The following is a 9,081-nucleotide window of genomic DNA, read 5'->3' on the forward strand; positions in this document are numbered from 1 at the left end:
TCGGGTGCCATCTTGATTTGATTATATCCGGAAAATCCATCCATAAACGAAAAGACTTTGAATTTAGCTGTATTATCTACCAACATGTCAATATGTGGTAGAGGGAAATTATCTTTTGGACTAGCCTTATTCAAATCTCTGTAATCGACACACATACGGACTTTTCCGTCTTTCTTAGGCACAGGCACAATATTGGCCACCCATTAAGGATACGTAGAAGTCACCAGAAACCCCGCATCAATTTGCTTCTGAACTTCCTCTTTGATCTTCACTGCCATATCTGGATGAGTTCTTCTGAGCTTCTGCTTCACAGGCACGCACTCAGGCTTTAGAGGCAGGAAATGTTGCACAATATCTGTATCTAGACCCGGCATGTCTTCATACGACCAAGCGAAGATATCAGAATATTCTCGTAGCAAACTGATCAACCCCTTCTTGACAGACTCTTCAAGGAGTGTCCCAATCTTCACTATCCAAACACAATCTTCAGACCCCAAGTTGATTGTTTCCAGATTCTCAAGATGTGGCTGAATGATCTTCTCTTCGTGCTCAAGAAGACGGGAAATCTCATCAGGAATCTCTTCGACATCATCTTCCTCTGCCTCGAATACAGGGAATTCAAAATTGGGAGATGGCGTTGGATCATTATGTTCAATGGGTTTTAGAATCAACCTGCATAGTGATTTTGGATAATGAAAAACTTTAGAATTGAAACAAGAAAATCATTATGCAGATGAAAAGATTGCTTTTATTCTTGTTTTTATGGTTTTTTGTGATCACCAATTTCATGCAAAAAAGAAAAAAGTGAAAACAATTGGAAAAACAAACGTTTAACATGAGTTTATTGAATGAAATATCATTGTATATATGATGCCAACAATGTCATCACTTCTCCTTTTGGCATGGGAGAAGGGTTTTTAGACAAAGCAAACATATTACGTTGACTTATGAATGACCGTAGGAACATCCACAGCGACCCAATTGTGGCAGATCCCGCCAGGGATGACAAAATTGTCAGAGTCCTCTGCATCTTCTTCCAGAATAGCAGCAGCTTCGTCAGCTTGATCGGCGTGGATGAAACCTCCACTCTTGAACAGCCCTTTGTCGTTGAAGACCCCAGAAGAAAAGCCAATGCCAGCCCGAGACTTATTATCTTCAAGCTCGATCATTTTTCCTAGACCAGCAACTGCACCACATTCAATGGCCAGTTTCACATCTCGATAGGAAGCAAATGAAGGAGACTTCTTCTCAACAGGCTCGGCTATAGACAAAGCTTGGAAAGGAGTTCCAACTTCATCCTCAGCATCTATGTATGAGAAAGAAGACAAATGGCTAACCAGGAGAGCCTTTTCTCCCCCTACCACAACCAGTTTCTTATTCTTAACGAATTTCAGCTTCTGGTGTAGTGTGGATGTCACGGCGCCAGCCTCGTGAATCCGTGGTCTACCAAGGAGACAACTATAAGATGGGTGGATATCCATAACCTGAGAGGTAACTTGGAAATCACTTGGTCCAATCTTGATTGGGAGATCAACTTCCCCAATCACGGTCTTACGCGACTCATCAAAAGCTTTCATAACAACACCACTCTGCCTCATGGGAGGCCCTTGAAATGACAATCTAGAGAGAGTGGATTTCGGCAATACATTCAGAGATGACCCAGTGTCCACCAGCACGTTGGACATGGCGTCGTTCTTGCAATTCATGGATATATGTAAAGCCATGTTGTGATCTCTTCCCTCCTCAGGGAGATCAGCGTCACAGAAACTCAAAGTGTTGCAAGCAGTGATGTTTGCAACAATGTTGTCAAACTGTTCTATTTTGACGTCGTGATCAACATAAGCTACATCCAAGACTTTCTGCAGAGCCTCTCTATGCGGTTCTGAATTCAGAAGCAACGATAACACAAAGATCTTGGATGGTGTTTGTAGAAGCTGGTCTACAACGTTGTACTCACTCTTCTTGATGAGCCTCAGCATCTCATCACAGTCTTCATTCACAATGCCACTTGGGCCAACAGAAGAAGTAGGAGTCTTTTGTATAGAGGAGGGTTTAGCAACAGGTGTCGGGTTCGGAGAATTAACCGCATTCCCAACCGGACGCTCGACACAGTCAGCTCTAGCCTGAGGCTTCAGGGGTGCTGAAAATACGCGACCACTACGGGTCAAACCGCTCACATCAGCTATGTTCACAACAGAGGATGAAGGCAAGGGTACTTCTTTCCCATCTTCCACAGCAACAGCATTGTATCGGAATGGAATTGCCTTGTCGGAAGAATAAGGCACTGGACTGGCAGGCTTGATAATCAGGGCAGGAGAAACCTTTTGTTTGCTACCATCATATCGAATGACAACAGGCTCAGGGATCCTGAACACCGGAGAAATCACATTAACCTCAGGTTCATCTTCATCAACATTTCTGTTTTGAAGAATCTCAATAGTCCCATCGTCCAGCAATTCTTGCAGATCTTCACGCACTTGGCGACAGCCCAAACGATTGACAGAGTAGATACGGCATTTGTCATGATCATGCTCCAAATGACTGTAATCATACAGTAGACGATGCAACTCAACAAGCCATTGTCGAATATGGCTAACATATTTGACCTTGTACTTGCCAGGGCAACCCTGGACCATGTTAACAGACTTCCCATGCTCGGGCAATGGGTTCTTTGTAACATTAGGACCTGCGTCCTCAAAGCTCAGAATACCGCATCTCCTAAGGTCTTGAACCTTAGTCTTCAATGGAAAGCAGTTTTCCACATTGTGGCTGGGAGCACCCGAATGATAAACACAATGCTGATCAGGCTTGTACCACCACTGAGGGTTAACAGGTATAGCTGGAGGATCCCTCGGAGTAATCAATTTCCGCTCTATCAAAGAGGGATACAGCTCTGCGTATGATACAGGAATAGGATCGAAAGTGATCTTCTTCCTTTCATAACTCGTACTAGTTTGATTACTGTTGCGAGGCTGGTAGGCCTGCTGTTGAGGACGATGTTGTTGCTGATGATACTGTTGAGACGGTTGTTGATTGTTGTGTTGCTGATGATGATATTGCTGGTTGTTGTCTCTGAAGACAGGTGCTATGTGAGCCACCTGGTGCTGGTTACTGGCTGAACGCACAGGCTTCCTCCTCACGGAGGGTCTTCTGGGTTTGACATGGGATTGCACAGCATGTGCCTCTCCATCTTTCTTCTTCGCAAACGCCCCATATCGCTTGCTAGAAGAGCCTTCATCCTTGGTCAGCCGTCCTTCACGGACTCCCCATGTTCACCATCTCGGTGAAGTCAGAAGGAGCGCTAGCAATCATCCGCTCGTAATAAAATGAACTCAAGGTCTTCAGAAAGATCTTGGTCATTTCCTTCTCTTCCAGCGGAGGCACAATCTGAGCTGTCAGCTCTCGCCACCTCTGGGCGTACTCTTTAAATGTCTCTTTGTCCTTCTGGGACATGGCCCTGAGCTGATCCCGATCGGGAGCCATATCCACGTTGTATTTGTACTGCTTGACGAAGGCTTCGCCAAGATCATTGAAGGAACGGATGTTTGCACTGTCCAAACTCATATACCATCGCAGTGCAGCACCGGACAAACTGTCCTGGAAATAATGAATGAGCAGCTAATCATTATCTGTTTGAGTAGACATTTTCCTGGCATACATGACCAGGTGGCTGAGCGGGCAGGTGTTCCCCTTATATTTCTCAAAGTCTGGGACCTTGAATTTAACAGGTACTTTCACACCGGGAACTAAGCATAGCTCAGCAGCTGACTTGGCGAACAAATCCTTTCCTCGAAGGGTCTTCAATTCCTTGCGGAGTTCAAGAAATTGGTCATTCATCGCATCCATCTTCTCATGAAAATCTGGGCCCTCAGACGGCTCAGAATGATAGATGGTGTCGTCTACCCTAGGAACGTTATGCACGACAGGAGGAGGCACAACAATGACCGGGCTAGATGCCGGCATGGAAGCAAAAGTTGGCGCGGGAATATTAGGCATAAAGCCAGGAGGCATACCCCACGGAAACCCGGACGGCATGGCTGTATGCACGAAATGGGCACTGGCAGCTGGCACTGTCGAAGAGACAATCTTGGAAATAACAGTCCTCTGGGGAGGAGTTGCAGGTGTTGGAGACGGCTGGTTCTGAGTAGCTAGGAAAGACTCCATCAAAGCGCTCAGTCTGGCGACTTCCTCTTTGAGCTCGCGGTTTTCTTGCTCAAGATGATCCATCAATCTGGAAGAGTTGGCTCTGGTGTAGTACGGATGAGTCAGCTTGTCTTCAAAATAAATGAAGAGCACAGAGTTAGGCCACAAACAAGAGGCTGAGAACAACACCTGCTTATGCAAATGATGCATGCGATGCTCGTGCATATGATTTGTTTTTATTTTGAAGGAACTTTTAGGGTATTATTTGCAAATTTTGAATATTAAGCATTTGATTCGCATATGGAAAATATCTCATCAAATATATTTGAGAAAGAAGTACATCATTGTCAATTATTACAAGAGAAAAGGAAAATAAACATCCTATGGATCCCTAGAAGCTCGGGATGCCAGAAGATAAGCTGCACGAAGCCTCTTAACATCTCTCTCATATGTTGCTTCCATATCCGCCTTCTCTTTGGCGAGTCTGTCATACCTCCTTTTCTAGAACTTGGAAGAATGAGGAAGTAAAGAAGTCCAGGCATCATTCGGATCGTCAATCACCTGATGCTCGAGGAACTCGATCAGAGCATCCTTCTCCTTAAGCTGTTGAAGCAACTCTTCTCTTTCACGGATCCAGGCACGTGAAAGTTCTTCGTCTCTCAACTCCTCTACTCCTTGGTTAGGGAGGGTTGAAGGCCCAGCCACAACCAAAGGTGTAGGTCTCGGATAATCATAAGGCATGAGATACTTAGATGCTCTCTTCCTTACCCAAGTAGTATATGGCTCCAAAGCAATGCAATTCTTCGGACCCAACTCACTTCTACCCTTCTTGTGAGTCTTGCGCCAAGCGCGAACCATCCTGGCTTTCAAGCCTTGGGGATCTTTACCCTCCTGAAAGAACACACCTTCTAACAGAATGTTATTAGGTTTATCCTTTAGGGGGAACCCAAGCTAACGACGTGCTAAGATAGGGTTGTAGCTAATCCCACCACATGTACCAAGAAGAGGCACATTGGAGAATTCACCACAAGAGTCAATGATCTGGACACCATCATATGCACGACCATACCAAGAGATATCATCATTAGTGAGAGACTTGAGTCTCATAGACCACCGTAGACATCCCTTGTTCTCCTTGAAGGCAACCGTCTGAGGTAAGTGAGAAATAAACCACTTATACAACAGAGGCAGACAGCACACAATAGCTCCACCACCCTTTGCATTCCTCAAATGCAAAGAGACATAGGTATCACCCAACAGAGTAGGAACGGGATTAAGAACAGAGAAGATCCTAATAGCGTTCACATCCACAAATTTGTCGATGTTGGGGAACAATACCAATCCATAGATGAGAATCACAAATATGGCTTCAAAGGCATCCTCACTCATGGCCTTCCCATAAACAGTAGCTTGAGCGATGAGGAACTCAGAAGGAAGACCTTGAATTCCACCTTTGGTAGTCATATGAGCTCTAACCAAGGATTCATCTATGTGCAACATGTCAGCTATCTCTTGAGAAGTAGGAATACTCTCCAAGCCACTGAACGGCAACTGATCCAGAATAGGAATTCCCACAAGATGAGCATACTCCTCAAGGGTAGGCAACAGGTGAAAGTCTGGAAAAGAGAAGCAATGATACAGAGGATCATAGAACTGCACCAAAGTACCCATCAACCTTTCGTCAACCTGAGTAGTCAGAAGAGGCAGAAGCTTCCCATAACGAGCTTTGAAACCCAAGGGATCTAATACATAGGATGTCAGATTCCTTAACTCTTTCAGATCGGGTTGTCTGAAGTTGTACTTCTTTGTATGCCTTTTTTGTCTTTCCATATCTGAAAATTTTGCAAATAAACCCCTTAAGTTCCTTGAAAATCTTCTTTTTATCTGATGATATGGATGCAGATGAATGCATGGATGCATGAATGCAACAATCACACTCAAGGATCAAGCAAAGCACACCAGACAAAGGTCATGGGATGGTTCATATTATCCCTAATATCAATCATCCATTTTGGTGGATTATGGTTATCACCTTATCGACACCCAAGTTCCATTGATATTAACGATATATGAATGGTTTAACCATCCCTAATATCAATCATCCATTTTGGTGGATTATGGTTTTCACCTTATCAACACCTAAGTTCCATTGATATTAACGATAGTTGAACGGATCAACCATGAATCACGGGTTTGTTGTGAGTCACGAGCATGGAGTCTCGGTTAAGAACCACCCAAAGGGAGTGTACTATGGTTTAAACCTGCCGAGCATGTTCTACCAGAGGTTCCCATAGTCATCATCCCAAAAATATCAATGGAACAAAGCTTCATAATATCGGAGGAACGAATACTCGTATTCCAAAAATATTCTCAAGAGAGACTCTTATGAGTGTAGAATCGCGTAACAATCGCATCAAATCTGACATTTGAACAACCTTCGCACTACATCCTAAAAATAGGCCAAGATGGGCTTGGTAAACTAAGGTCCTTGGCTTCTACGGCACATATTGGAAGAATAATGCCTAACCACAAATGACTTGTGTGACATCATTAATCCAACACGACCTCCACCAAGTGAATGGACTCGCAAGTAAACTTGCTAAGGAATAACTCCACACAAGTCGACGAGACTACGCCATTCTCCTATCATAGGGTGCACTCGAGTTCGGGTATAGAACTCATCTCACAAGGATCACCAAGCAAGCAAGCAATTGATATATCAAGCAAATCAATCATTACAAACAATACAGTAATCCCAAATTGCACCAAAAATATGTCATAAACAAATATAACACAACAAGTGTAAAAAGTTGGCAAAACCCACCAAGGAAATATTGAGTCCCCAGCAGAGTCGCCACTTTTCTATAGCGGTGTATTCATTACCTTTAATCAAAAGCAAAGCATACAAAGATAGAGTCGCCACCGCACTTCTATTTATCCAAAGGAATGGCTAGAAAGCGAACAAAAGCCTAAGAAGTTTTGCAAAGAAAACTAATAAAAGGGGTACAGAGATCTGGGTAAGGGGGTAATTATGCAAAGGGAAGGTGTTAGGCACCCAATGCATCCTAGGTACTACTAGGGAACCCTTTTCACAACTTGTTGTAAAAATTATTTGTTTATGAAATATTTTGTGCAAACATTGATTGAAGGGATGAGAAAAGAATATACAAATTAGTTATTTTTGTGTTTGAATGGATGAACCCATTGCCTACGTACCTTTTCATGAAAGATAAGGATCAAAACACCGTAGTTCGGCTAAAAGATTTCCAAAAAGTGAGTGAGTTGATTTTAAACAAAAGCCTAAAGGTCTTTCATTATCAAAGGGAGAAAACTCGACCTGAACGAACAATCCACCATGTGAGAACAGCTTCCACATGTTAGTGAGGGGTTAACCCTATAATAAGCATGAAAGTCTTACAATTCAATCACTAAGGATGCGGTGAGATTTACATCAACCACTATGATAATTCAGATCTATGGCTAATGCATGAAAACTTGATTAACAAGTGGACAAGGGCCACAAAAGCAATTGAGTGGGTTGAATTAACCAATTAGAATTATTCACAAAAATGAAGTCAAAGTTGACATTAAAGTTTATTCACAATGAGTATTATGAAAATGAAGTTTGAAAATCAGAGGCTTAAGGCCTGAGTTTCTAGTTTTGAAAACAGGTGAAAATGTTTGCACAAAAGTTTTCTGGTTTGGGTTAAAGATGAAAACAAGGTTCAAGGTTAATCACAAAAGGGTGAGGGTTAAGGTTAGGGACAAAACCACAGGCAGGATTGCTTTCTCAAAATCATAGAAATGATTCAACGAAGTTCCTTTGGAATTAGGCTACACAAAGCAATAAGCAAATAAGCAAGGTCAAAGGAGCAACAAAACTGGAAATGGATTGCCAATCAATGGTCTTACATCCAACTCCGAAAACAAATGGGAAACGGAGTGCCAATAAATGGTCTTACGTCCAACTCCACAAGAGAAACATGGGAAACAGATAGCCAATCAATGGTCTTACATCTAACTCCACAAAGAAACAAACACAAGAAACAGATAGCCAATCAATGGTCTTATATCTGACTCCACAAAAGAAAACAAATAGGAAATAGATAGCCAATCAATGGTCTTACATCTGACTCCACAAAAGAAATAAATCAGGAAATGGAGTGCCAATAGATGGTCTTACATCCAGCTCCCCAAAAGGAATAGGAAATAGATAGCAAATCAATGGCCTTACATCTGACTCCTCAAAAAAGACACATAACAAATGCAAAACAAACATATGAATGATGCACAAATAAGCAAACAATGCAATCAATTATCACACGCTATACACAACCAAGAGGCTCAATCAATGTTGGGCTTTAGTCAAGGGGTCATATCAACCTCGACAAACAAGCCAATACTGTTATGGGTGGTGAGGCTCTTAACCACTAACATTGACCGTCAGGGTGAGCAGATGAAATGGGAGATGAGGGTTAGACCTCATAGCTCTTAACCCTGGCCTGGGTGAGCTTGAATCAAAGAAGGTGTGGGAGTCCAGAATGAGGAACTCTATTCCACATGACTGACTCTATATACAATGATTTTGGGTGTTTATTCAAAATGCATCAGCACGTAGTGCGAGCAAAATGAAAGACTCAACTGAATAGCAGGGGATTGATTGCAAATCCCTTCTATCTGCCAATTGCCTCTTCACTTAGGAGGACTTGAAGTACATGGCACAAATATAAACAATCACAGACATTGCCTCTTAAGGAGGACTTCAGCCAAATGTCTGCCAAACAGAAACGACAGGGCTTCCAGACTACATGGAGTTAAAGAGATTACCTAAGTGGTATACCAACCACAAGCAAAGCAAAGCTCAAATAATGAGCAAAAGCAGCTAAGGTACCTGTTTGAAAAGCTACACAATCAGTATTCACATTCAGACAAACAATC

The sequence above is a fragment of the Lathyrus oleraceus genome, chromosome 3 (genome assembly GCF_024323335.1).
Source record: "Lathyrus oleraceus cultivar Zhongwan6 chromosome 3, CAAS_Psat_ZW6_1.0, whole genome shotgun sequence".
Taxonomy (NCBI): Eukaryota; Viridiplantae; Streptophyta; class Magnoliopsida; order Fabales; family Fabaceae; genus Lathyrus; species Lathyrus oleraceus.